This window comes from Gigantopelta aegis, chromosome 7 (genome assembly GCF_016097555.1).
Source record: "Gigantopelta aegis isolate Gae_Host chromosome 7, Gae_host_genome, whole genome shotgun sequence".
NCBI classification, from domain to species: Eukaryota; Metazoa; Mollusca; class Gastropoda; order Neomphalida; family Peltospiridae; genus Gigantopelta; species Gigantopelta aegis.
The window spans coordinates 8,883,781-8,896,849 of NC_054705.1; the positions used below are offsets into that span (position 1 = coordinate 8,883,781).

The 13,069-nt window shown below is 36.3% G+C and overlaps 1 long non-coding RNA gene across 1 annotated transcript; it reads right to left on the bottom strand.

The window, feature by feature from the left end:
* Window positions 1-6,205: 6,205 nt before the first annotated feature.
* On the bottom strand, window positions 6,206-8,763 carry LOC121377172. Its single transcript, XR_005958586.1, has 2 exons — window positions 8,505-8,763; window positions 6,206-8,434 (listed from the first exon to the last, which is right to left on the bottom strand). It is a non-coding gene; the product is annotated as an uncharacterized LOC121377172 (long non-coding RNA).
* Window positions 8,764-13,069: the final 4,306 nt, after the last annotated feature.

The window sequence follows — 13,069 nt, forward strand, 5'->3', positions numbered from 1 at the left end:
GTTGTTGTTGTTGTTGTATAGACACTGGTGGATTCGGAAGAAGGGAGGGATGGGTGATAGTTGGTGTTATTGTTCTTGTATAGACACTGGTGGATTTCGAGGGAGGGAGGGGTGGGTGATAGTTGGTGTTGTTGTTGTTGTATAGACACTGGTGGATTCGGAGGAATGAAGGGATGGGTGATAGTTGGTGTTAATGTTGTTGTTGTTGTATAGACACTGGTGGATTCGGAGGGAGGGAGGGGTGGGTGATAGTTGGTGTTGTTGTTGTTGTATAGACACAGGTGGATTCGGAGGGAGGAAGGGAGGGGTGGGTGAACATCATTTTTGTTAAATATCCGGAAAATGTGCAGTATAAAATCAATGCGACGTAGTTACTACTTTAACTACCATAAATTATGGCATAATGCATTTTATATGTATTTTATATGTACGTGTTATGAAGCGATCTTAGCGCTAAGATCACCTTATGTGCATAAGGTAGCTATGCACTTACAGTAATCTTAGCGCTAAGATCGCTTCGTAAAACGAGGCCATGAAGGAAGGAAATGTTTTATTTAACGACGCACTCAACACATTTTATTTACGGTTATATGGCGTCAGACATATGCAGTGAACATTTTGTTCAATATCGCGTCGCGATTCACTACACAAGTTTCAGATATCGCTACACAATTTAAAAACATTTAACAGTAGATGCTAATCAATTTTCAGTGGACTAGAAATATTGCTAATCAATATATTGAAAACAAAATGTTCCCTGATATGGTTAAGGACCACACAGATATTGAGAGAGGAAACCCGCTGTCGCCACTTCATAGGCTACTCTTTTCGATAAGCAGCAAGGGATCTTTTATATGCACCATCCCACAGATAGGGTAGTACATACCACGGCCTTTGGTATACCAGTCGTGATGCACTGGCTGGAACTAACGAGGCCATAAAGTAGTTTTTGACACGGGGCTGGACGTACTCCTGTGGCAAAGCGCCCGCTTGATGCGCAGTCAATCTGGGATCAATCCGCGTTGGTGAACCCACTGAGCTAATTCTCGTTCTAGTCAGTGACTGGTATGTCAAAGGCTGTGGTATGTGCTATCCTACCTGTAGGAAAGTACATATAAAATATCTCTTGCTGCATTAGGAAAAATGTAGCGGGTTTCCTCTGATGACTAAGTACATCAAAATTAACAAATGTCTGACATCCAATAGCCGATGATTACTTAATCAATGTGCTCTAGTGGAGTCGCCCCCAAAATTTCCTGGATCCGCCTCTGGTCCAATAGGTGTCTTCTCTTTCAATGACAATTATTTCTGGATCCGATCCCGATGTTTTTTATTGAGTTTGGTTTGTCAACCGCAGAATGAATACTAGTAGATAGCCTACACAGCTGCACATAAATGACCATCAAAGGTTTTTTTTGTCACGGCTGAGTGATTATTTTCAGTCCAGATAAAGGACTATTTACATAAATAGAGCATTTGTATAACTGTGAAATACTTAACAGCCTAATATGACTTGTATTTGTTAAATACTGATAAAGATTTGACTGCGTGCGTTTTGTTCGTACTTGGTGAAACATGAAACCAGTCAAACCACCTCTCTCTCCGTCTCTCTTCTCCCTGTGGGTCTCTCTCTTCTGTGTGTATGTGTCTTTCTCTCAACCTTCCCTTCTCTCTCTCTGTATCTCTCATGTGTGTCTCTGTCTGTCTCTCCCTCTATCTCTCTTCGCCCCCTCTGTCTCTCTCCCTCCATTTCTGTCCATATATGGGTAAAAACGCCGACATTGTTAATTTTGGACGAGAGAAATTTTGAAAAAAAGTACTTCTCAGAAATTATACCAAATTATATTCATTTAGTTGTGTATGCATGTAAGATACCAAGTATATACCAACAACAATTATGGTTATTTTAGTGAAGGGAGCTTCTTCTTTTTTTTAAAGAGAGAAAAATACATTACTTGTAATAAAATGTTCATTGTTTAGTAATGTATACATGATAACAGGTTCGGTTTTTCCAATATATTTAGTAATAATATAATATTTTAATCACATTTGACGTGTTTACATTGGGATATTTGAAACAAGTTGAATATATACTCTTAAAAAAAATAGTGGAACCTGAAATATTAATGTTAATATAAACTATTAGACTGAACATACGTTTTGACCACAGACATCCTAGTAAAGAACGTTTAGGTCTGTTTATCAACACACCGAAACACATTCCATAGTTTGCACATGCATCACGCAGTTGCCCCGTACACGTGCGTGGGGTGTCATTCTCAATTTTGACAATTTCCAGGAAGGTCCATTAATCACTGTCAATCTTTTTCATGCTGTTGACCATACAGTTGTTATTGTTTTGTTTTCAGTCATTTTTATTGTTTGAATTTGCGATTTAGGCCTACTGATAAAAAACCGTCAACTTTGTCCTTCAAGATCTTTGGTGGTCATAAAACCTACTGTAATACTGAACTACCGGCTGTAATGTTTGCCCAATTAATTAACTATTATCATATAACCATTCCCCACAGCTAATATACCTTACAGCTTTGGCAATTGTAAATTCTTATTAGAGTTCACCTACTTTTTTGGAAGAGTATATAACGTTATTATTCAGTTGTTTGCGTTTCGTTTTTCGGGTTTTGTTTTTACATTTCAGGTTTTATACTTTCAACTCTTGCAAGTTTATAGCAAACCAAACGACACCGATTTATATTAGCACAATAGACTATAATAATTCCATTGTATAGTTACATCACATATAATTTTCTGACATCTGCACACACATTTTCAAAGAAGTGGCTGTGTAACGTATTTTGTTTATTAATAAATAAAAATAACAAAAAGATGAATAAATAAAATAACATATATGTATAAAAAAAAGAATTAAATGGGTTTTCAATTCGATTGTTTTACATATTTGCAATGTGAAAGTGTGTCTAAACTCACTGACGTGAGAAACAGGTGGGAATAGGGGCAAGTAGGGCATGTGCCCCACACTTTGAAGCAGCACCGATGGTTTTTATATATTGATACATGTATTTATATACATGTGTGTGCCCACCACCACGAACAGCAGCTGTGTAGTGACGTACTGAAAATAATAAAGAATGACGTAATTTCTGCGTATTTTGATTTCTGCGCATGCGTTTTTGTTACTTTTTTTTGTTCTTTTTTTTTTTTCAGTCGATGAAACAGATACAAAATAGATGATTTTTATTTAAATGGTCTCTGACGATACTGACAAGCATAGATCAAATCTCTGTAAAATAGATGAAATTTTAATTAACATTTTGAAATAAAAAATAGGAATAACCGATAAAACGAAAAGTTTCTTGTTCCTCATTTTTTAATGCAATATTCAAATCATTGAAAGTATCAAAGCAATAGTGTTTCAAAGTATAAAATCCAAGTCGACCATTTATTACCGTCAGGATGCATTAGTAAATTTCACTGATATATCTACAAACAAAAATATTTGGAGTACCAGAAGAAATTTAACCGTTCTGGTACGCAAAACAGTTGAAATTATAGGGACTGTGCCAATGTAAGGTGTTAGCAACATTAACATCAGGCGACTGATCTAGGATTTTGAAAGTTTGTGTGTGGGTAGTTGTGGTATTCATAAACAAATGAAAAGGGCAATTCGAGTTCGTCGTCCGGCAAACAAATGCGATTTTTCACCAAGTCACCATTGGGGTATTAAAGTCTCTCTTTTTTTATTGTCGATTTTGCTTAAAGGAAACATGACACGTAACCACATTATCCTAGAACATATTTCTGGCGAACGACATTTTGTCACCTTTGGGCATTTTGAGATCTATTACTTTGAACTAACCCCATATGCCCAAATTTTAAATATTAAAAAAACAACCCCCCCCCCCAAAAAAAAAAACACAACCGTTTAATATACATTGTATATATATGTATATTAGCTATTTATTTCCCTCACTGGTTACAGTGGTAATACATGATCCCACTTATCCCAGATATGAAAACCCAAATATGTTTATCCATGGAAGAGGGGGAATGGAAAGGTGTTTATTCACTGAAAATACTGAGGGGGGGGGGGGGGGGGGGGAGAGACCAAATATGTCAACAGATATGGAAACCCAAATATGTTTATCCATGGAAGAGTGAGGATGGAAAAATGTTTATCCACAGAAAAGGAAAACCTATGTTTATCCATGGAGGGGTAAAAATGCAAACATATTTATTCACAGAGGTGAAAAAAACCCCTCAAAAATGTTTATCCACAAAGAAGGAAACCCACGTTTATTCATGAAGTGAGAAAAATGCTAAAATAATTAATCATAGAGCGAAAAAAAAAACTTTAAAATGTTTTATCCACAGACCCCCCCCCCCCCCCCCCATTTTTTCACAGAAGGTGAGAAAAATTCTAAAATATTTATTCTATTCACAGAAGAAAAACCTCAAACATGTTTAGATACTGCCCTGAAATTTTATCACAATACAAAACACAGAAAACAGTTCTTTAAAATAACCACAAAAACACTTTTAAAGGGGTAACTGTCTTCTTCTTTTTTCGTTTCTTTAAAATACATGCATCATAATGCAAAAATTTCAAATATGTAGTAAACATTTGTTGAATAACAACTACATTCTTCATCGCAGTACTTCCTGAACTTTCCTGGTGTAAATCCCTTTTTCTTAATTTTTAACATGCGTAAACACAGTGGCATAGCCAAGGGGCCAGGGGTCCACCCCCCCCCCCCCCCCATATCAAACATTTTTCCTTTTTTACTGTAATAAACTTTATAAAATCATACACACTCAACCTGCAATATAAAATCCTGGTTACGCCAGTGGGAAAACACCCCAGAAAAAGGTAACCCATATTTAATTCTGACTCCACTGGTCTCTAGCCTTCGCAGTTCTGAAATTGTACTCAACAGAAACAAATTGTTGGGCAACAGTAGTTTGGTGTCAGCTAAACTACACTTTGCCTCAGCATTTTAAAAAATAAATGCCAATATCTATATACAGTCCTCAAAATTTGCGACGGCAATCGGCAATGCTGTCACAAAAGCTATCGCAAAACTGATTTGCGATAGCATTTCATTGCCGTCGCAAATCTGAGATTGATGAAAAGTCTCTTGGCATTTATCTCTGAACTCTGTCCAAATACAGATCCCAGAAAAAATCTAGTGTGGCCCAATGTTTCCTCAATTAATATAAATTGGTTTATTCCGGTATGGAAGTGCACTAAAGTAAAGATGAGATGTCATCTTTGAGCATATTATTACTGCAGTGGATCATAGATGAATAATTTTGACAGCAGTAATCTTTTCTTTAAAATTGCCGCTATAGTGCTGTTGCAAAATTTATTTGCGACAGCACTTAACTGCCATAGCAAACTTGTCCGAATTTCAAGGACTGCACAAATATGACATTGCTTTTTATAACTCTGTTCTGTGATTACCTAATATATCATGCACTACAAGTTGTATTGCAGATCGTTCGACCACATCACAGGTTTTGGCTGAAACTCACTGGTATTGCGTTAAATCGAAAATAATATTAGGTGTGAATACCTCAGAGGACTAATTTAACGCAATGAGACAACAGCAGACACAAGATGAACATACTAAAAACAACACAATATTGTCCAGCACTCTACCAACTGAACATATTAAAAACAACACAATATTGTCCAGCACTCTACCAACTGAACATACTAAAAACAACACAATATTGTCCAGCACTCTACCAACTGAGTTTATAGGGAAATTCCCATTAGCTACTGCCAGTAGGAGCACTTTATACCTACACTACTACATATGCACCATCCATCCCACTGACAGGACAGTACATCAGTTTCGAATGTTTTTTTACCTACCAGTAAATTAAATTATGGAGTTGTAATTGTTAATAATTACTAGTAGATCCAAAATTTCACGAAGACTTTTGACTTCTCACTACAGCTAATAACTCATGACTTGCTATATAAAAAAAAAAGCCTCCTTAAATTTCACGGGCTAGATTAGGGACCGAGTTATAGATAAATAGTTGAAGGTATAGCATTTACATTTTAAAGAAAACGTTAATAATAGGTTTGGTGAGAAGCCACCATTATGCAACTTCCTTTAAGAAAGGAATTAAAAAAAAAAAATTAACGACACACTCAACACATTTTAATAATGGTAATATAGCATCATTTAACACATGAAACAAACACGGCAAATATGATAGTATAATTTATTTATGATAAAATTTTCAAATAAAAACCTCCCATCATATGCGGTCATATCAGATAGAAAAAGTACACTCTTGGTGGTTGAAATTTCTCTTCACGTCTGACACCAATGCATAACTGTTGAACAGCCACAATCATAGCTATAATATACCAACAAACAAAATAACTGACATTCATCACATTTCATCATTTGTTAAAACTACATTTCAAACACTTTATCTGCTATAACGTTGGTGATCATAATTGATATTTTTAATTTTAAAATGCAACAAACGCAAACAAAATGTAAAAATTAGAATACAAAATGTAAACATAAGAATGTAACTGACTATGTAAAGCTAACATGAGATGGATAGAAAAGCTGCAGTGTAAAATGCAACATATCCATTCACACAAAAATACTCTTCTGCTCATGAAATACTGTAGATCCTGAAATTAATGCGATCATAATATTAATGCGAAAAATGCGAGATTGTGTTATTCGCATTAATAACATGACACATTTATTTCTATGTTTTTGCCTATGTGTCTCATGTTATTAAAACAAAACAAAGATTAAAATTCTAATTGTCCAATAGTTCAGCAAGCTCCCAGCCACGTGTGGCGATTGCAGGGTCTTTGGCCACCCTGTCAATAGCCGACACGATCCATCGCGCGTTAATTTGTTTTCGCACGCTAATACTGAGGTCGATGCTTTGTTTGTTTTTACTGTTCAAGTTTGATGCAACTTTGTCAGCATCCCACTGGGTGAATTTTTCTTTCATTATGACTTTGAAATCACCATTCACAGATAAAGATACAGTTGTAATAGTACATACATGTTTAACCAGATTTAGCTAAATATACACATTATGTAAATGATTGCTAAAACATATGCTTTGAGTTGATCTAACCAAAAACACAAGGGACTAAACAGGTTAATTGATGTGTACACAGACATGTTAGTGAGTTAGTCTCATTGAAGAGACCTTTAACTCGGATTTAACCGAAAAGGACACAGACATATGTTAGAAAAGTAATATTTCAAAGGGAGGCCACTTGCATTAATTTTATGTTGCATTTTAGTCTGCCCACCGTCACTCACATTAATTTAGGGACGCATTAATTTCAAGATCTACAGTACCCTTCACCTCCATTAACCCAATGTTTGTTATACAGTACACAAACCAACAATAAAGTCAATTAGACATGGGTGGTCAGCTAGATGGTTTCCAGTCTGTTTCGCCGACTGTATACATGCAGTACACAAACCAACAATAAAGTCAACCAGACATGGGTGGTCAGCTAGATGGTTTCCAGTCTGTTTCACCAACTGTATACACGAAGTACACAAACCAACAAATAAAGTCAACCAGTCATAAGTGGTCAGCTAGATGGTTTCCAGTCTGTTTCACGGACTGTATACATACTGTATACAAACCAACAAAAAAGTCAACAAGACATGGGTGGTCAGCTAGATGGTTTCCAGTCTGTTTCACTGACTGTATACATACTGTACACAAACCAACAATAATGCAAACTAGAATGGGTGGCCAGCTAGATGGTTTCTGGTCTGTTTTACTGACTGTATACATATAGTATATATACATATAGTATACAAACCAACAATAAAGCAAACTAGATATGGGTCAACGGTGCTGCACTGCTGAGTTCAGCTGGTATAGTTACAAGCATAACAAACCTCCTATGGTTGCTAGTTGACCGTATTGGTGTGTCATCTAGTTGACCGTATTAGTGTGTCATGCACTGTATCATAATTACAGGCAAGTACAAACTACCTAAGAGTTGCTAGTTGACCGTATTGGTGTGTCATGCACTCTATTATAATTACAGGCATGTACAAACCAATTAAGAGTTGCTAGTTGACCTTATTGGTGTGTCATGTACTGTATCATAATTACAGGCAAGTACAAACTACCTAAGAGTTGCTAGTTGACCGTATTGGTGTGTCATGTACTGTATCATAATTACAGGTAAGTACAAACTACCTAAGAGTTGTTAGTTGACCTTATTGGTGGGTCATGCACTGTATCATAATTACAGGTAAGTACAAACTACCTAAGAGTTGCTAGTTGACCTTATTGGTGGGTCATGCACTGTATCATAATTACAGGCAAGTACAAACCAACTAAGAGTTGCTAGTTGATCTTATTGGTGGGTCATGCACTGTATCATAATTACAGGCAAGTACAAACCAACTAAGAGTTGCTAGTTGAACTTATTGGTGGGTCATGCACTGTATCATAATTACAGGCAAGTACAAACCAACTAAGAGTTGCTAGTTGACCTTATTGGTGTGTCATCTTGGTAAACACTACAGCTGACCTAATTGTAACTGACTGTGTTATGGAACGTTCATCAGATGGTGCAAACCATTGAAACCAATGACCATTAAGGCTGTTGAAGGGTTTAGGTTGTAATCAGAGCTTCTAGATTATGGTAGCCCCACTCCCATGGCTAGTGAAATTCAATGTTGGGCTAGTAAATAACTACTATTGTCATGCTAGACTGAGCTTCTACATTATGGTAGCCCCACTTCCATGGCTAGTGAAATTCAATGTTGGGCTAGTAAATAACTGCCCGAGGGCTAGTGAAAAAAAAGAAGTCAAATGTTGCAGTTAAGTCTGTTTATAAATATGAATATCCTGACCCCACCCCAACCCGCAATGTTATAGTTTTTAAGCTCGTTCTCCCACTTTAGGTGACACATCTGATTATTTAGTAAAATTGTATTAACTTAAAGTAAAGTAGGGCTAGTGCATTTTTAATCGTGGCTAGTACATTTTAAAAATCACTGATCTCATGGCTAGTGAATGTAAAAACAAAGCCCGTAAAATATAAGCAATTTGGCGAATCTGTCGGCAAATTAAAGTTTCATTTAGCCAAAAAGCAAGACAATGGCCGTACATCAACAGACAGACGATTTTCAAATTTAGAGGTTTGGTGAATTAGTACTGAAATATATTCACCAAATTCAATTTAATTCATATCTGGCGAGCGACAGCTTAAACCCTGATCATGGAGAAGGCTCGCCAAGTTGTATAACTTGTGCATAATCTATTATCTTTTAAAAGCAATAAAATATGAGTTAACCAAAACCGATTCTGAATATTTAGTTTGTATGTTCGTAAAAACAAATTGTTGCAATAGGTAGCAGCCCACAATGTTTTTACCCATCACGTCAGTATTTCATTCAGGGCTTCTAGAATTTTCATAAAATCCACTAGCCATGGGATCAGTGATTTCAAAAATTCCCTAGCCCTACTTTACTTTAAGTTAAATACAATTTTACTAAATAAAGTAATAATCCAATGTCACCTAATGAGGGAGATGGAGCTTTAAAAACACTAACATTGGGGGGTTGGGATGGGGGCAGGATATTCATATTTACAAAATATACTTAACTGCAACAACCAAAAAACATTTACTAGCCATCGGGCATGGCAACAGTAGTTATTTACTAGCCCAACACAGAATATCACTAGCCATGGGAGTGGGGTTACCACAATTTATTAGCCCTGTCATTTATCATTCTTTATCTAAAATATCCAGCTAAACATCACTCACATTTCAATAATGTTACCTCAAGCATTACATAATATCTGAATGGTACTTCCTGTTACCAATTTATTACCATGGTTACTATATATTATGATATACTGATACATGATACCACATCAAATTTATTAGCATGATTGCAATTATCAGTACACTCAATACACTGTATCTGTAATCTTGTTACCATGGCACCGGTAACCATATAAACAGACACCATCAATCATTAATGCTTACTTATTTTCAATTAATTTTCACCGGATATCTTAATTCCAAGAATAAACTTTTTAAAGAACAAACAAATCCCAGATATTGATAAATTCATAAATTTCAAAGCTAGTTCCTAATTGGTTAACATTGTTGTATGATGACCAATGAAATTGTCTCTCTCGCTCCAGCTCTGGCATGAACCTGACTCTACATGTTTGTAACACAGTAATGGGCTCAAATTTAATTTCCAGGTGTCGGTGCAGGAAATTATGCAGGGTATCGTTTGAAAGCAAAGTTTATATTGGGGGGTGGGGTTCTCCTCTAGAAAATATACACAGTAAAATCTCTCTAAATCGGACACCATCAGCACCAAGTAAAAATGTCCAGTTATAAGAGGTATCCAGTTTAGAGAGGTTCAGTTGTGTACTCATTATTAAAAAGGGACCACGAACAACGACGTCCGGTTTAGAGAGGTTCAGTTGTGTACTCATTATTAAAAAGGGACCACTAACAACGACGTCCGGTTTAGAGCGGTTCAGTTGTGTACTCATTATTAAAAAGGGACCACGAAGAACGACGTCCGGTTTAGAGCGGTTCAGTTGTGTACTCATTATTAAAAAGGGACCACGAAGAACGACGTCCAGTTTAGAGCGGTTCAGTTGTGTACTCATTAAAAAGGGACCACGAACAACAACGTCCGGTTTAGAGAGGTTCAGTTGTGTACTCATTATTAAAAAGGGACCACGAACAACGACGTCCGGTTTAGAGCAGTTTAGTTGTGTACTCATTATTAAAAAGGGACCACGAAGAACGACGTCCAGTTTAGAGCGGTTCAGTTGTGTACTCATTATTAAAAAGGGACCACGAAGAACGACGTCCGGTTTTGAGAGGTTCAGTTGTGTACTCATTATTAAAAAGGGACCACGAAGAACGACGTCCAGTTTAGAGCGGTTCAGTTGTGTACTCATTAAAAAGGGACCACGAACAACAACGTCCGGTTTAGAGAGGTTCAGTTGTGTACTCATTATTAAAAAGGGACCACGAACAACGACGTCCGGTTTAGAGCAGTTTAGTTGTGTACTCATTATTAAAAAGGGACCACGAAGAACGACGTCCAGTTTAGAGCGGTTCAGTTGTGTACTCATTATTAAAAAGGGACCACGAAGAACGACGTCCGGTTTTGAGAGGTTCAGTTGTGTACTCATTATTAAAAAGGGACCACGAAGAACGACGTCCAGTTTAGAGCGGTTCAGTTGTGTACTCATTAAAAAGGGACCACGAAGAACGACGTCCGGTTTAGAGCGGTTCAGTTGTGTACTCATTATTAAAAAGGGACCACGAACAACGACGTCCGGTTTAGAGAGGTTCAGTTGTGTACTCATTATTAAAAAGGGACCACGAACAACGACGTCCGGTTTAGAGAGGTTCAGTTGTGTACTCATTATTAAAAAGGGACCACGAACAACGATGTCCGGTTTAGAGAGGTTTCACTGTCTATATTTTCGTATTTGCTTTTCAGCAGGATGGTTCGAGTACACTAAGACGTCAGTTTGCTTTGATACACTTTCAGCAGGATGGTTCGAGTACACTAAGACGTCAGTTTGCTTCGATACACTTTCAGCAGCTGGCTGGCATGTCAACGGTTAACACCCTGGAATCCACTGAATTTAGTGTGTTAACTGCATTAGTGAAAATTTAGGATTGATAAAATTGGCAGAATCCATTGCAAAATATACTTGGTATCTAGAACAGGTCACAAAACAATCCTTGGAAGAACAAAATGCTCCTTAAGTTAGAAATGTCAATAAAAGAGAAGATTTTCTTCCTAAAATAGTCATTAAAAAATTTCTTATTAGAACTGTCACAAAATGGTATTAAGTAGAATGGGTCAACAATGTATCTTCGGTAGAGGGAACTTGTCACAAAAAGATCCACAAAATCTATAAAACGGTCTTGGAAAGTTACGGGTTTCTGTCAACCTTAAATCAAAAAGAAGATTCTTGAAATATTCAGCAGATTTTCTTCTGAAAAAAATGTATCAGTACATGTCACAGTATAATGCTTTGTAGAATGAACACTAAACAATGTATTAAAATGATGTTGAAACTTGTCACAAAATGATGCTGTAACTTGTCACAACATGATGGTGAAACTTGTCACAAAATGATGGTGAAACTTGTCACAACATGATGCTGAAACTTGTCACACGATGATGCTGAAACTTGTAGCAACATGATGCTGAAACTTGTCACAAAATAATGGTGAAACTTGTCACAACATGATGGTGAAACTTGTCACAAAATGATGGTGAAACTTGTCACAACATGATGCTGAAACTTGTCACAAAATGATGCTGAAACTTGTCAAAAAATTATGTTACAACTGTGACAAATCAATTGTCACAGAATAGGTCTTCAAGACTCAAAATTGACAGAAGGCAGGAACAAATGTCACTCAAATGTAGGCCTATAATACACTTCCTGATAATCAACACCACTAACAGATAAACGTTGTTCTCCATCTTATTTTTAAATTATTTCAGATAGCTCGAGATTTTCTCATTTCAAAAGTGATCATAATATAAATCATACATATTATCCATATTTGTCTCAAGTTATCCGCATTGCTGTAAAAACATTACACAAGTCTAATAAGTCTAATTTTGAAACTACTTTCTAGAAAGACTTCTTACTTTTCGGCATTTTCAACCCACAGCCAAATGCGCCGATTGCCAATTGTTATGCAAAGTGGCTACAACATTTAGCTATTAATTTTTTTTTTTAAATTTTTTTTAATTAGTCATTTGCAAACAATTTTTAAGGAAGTCCATTACATATCTAACAATAAAAAAAGCGATTTTACCCCCATAAACAATGATTTGCTTCTAGCTTGAAACTTGAGAAGCAAAAACACTACACGATTTGCTTCTAGTTTAAAACTCGAGAAGTAAAAAATAAATAAATCCCAACATGATTTGCTTCTAGCTTAAAACTTGAGAAGCAAAAAACAAACAAACCCCAACATGATTTGCTTCTAGCTTAAAACTTGAGAAGCAAAAAAACCCAAAACCCAATATGATTTGTTTTT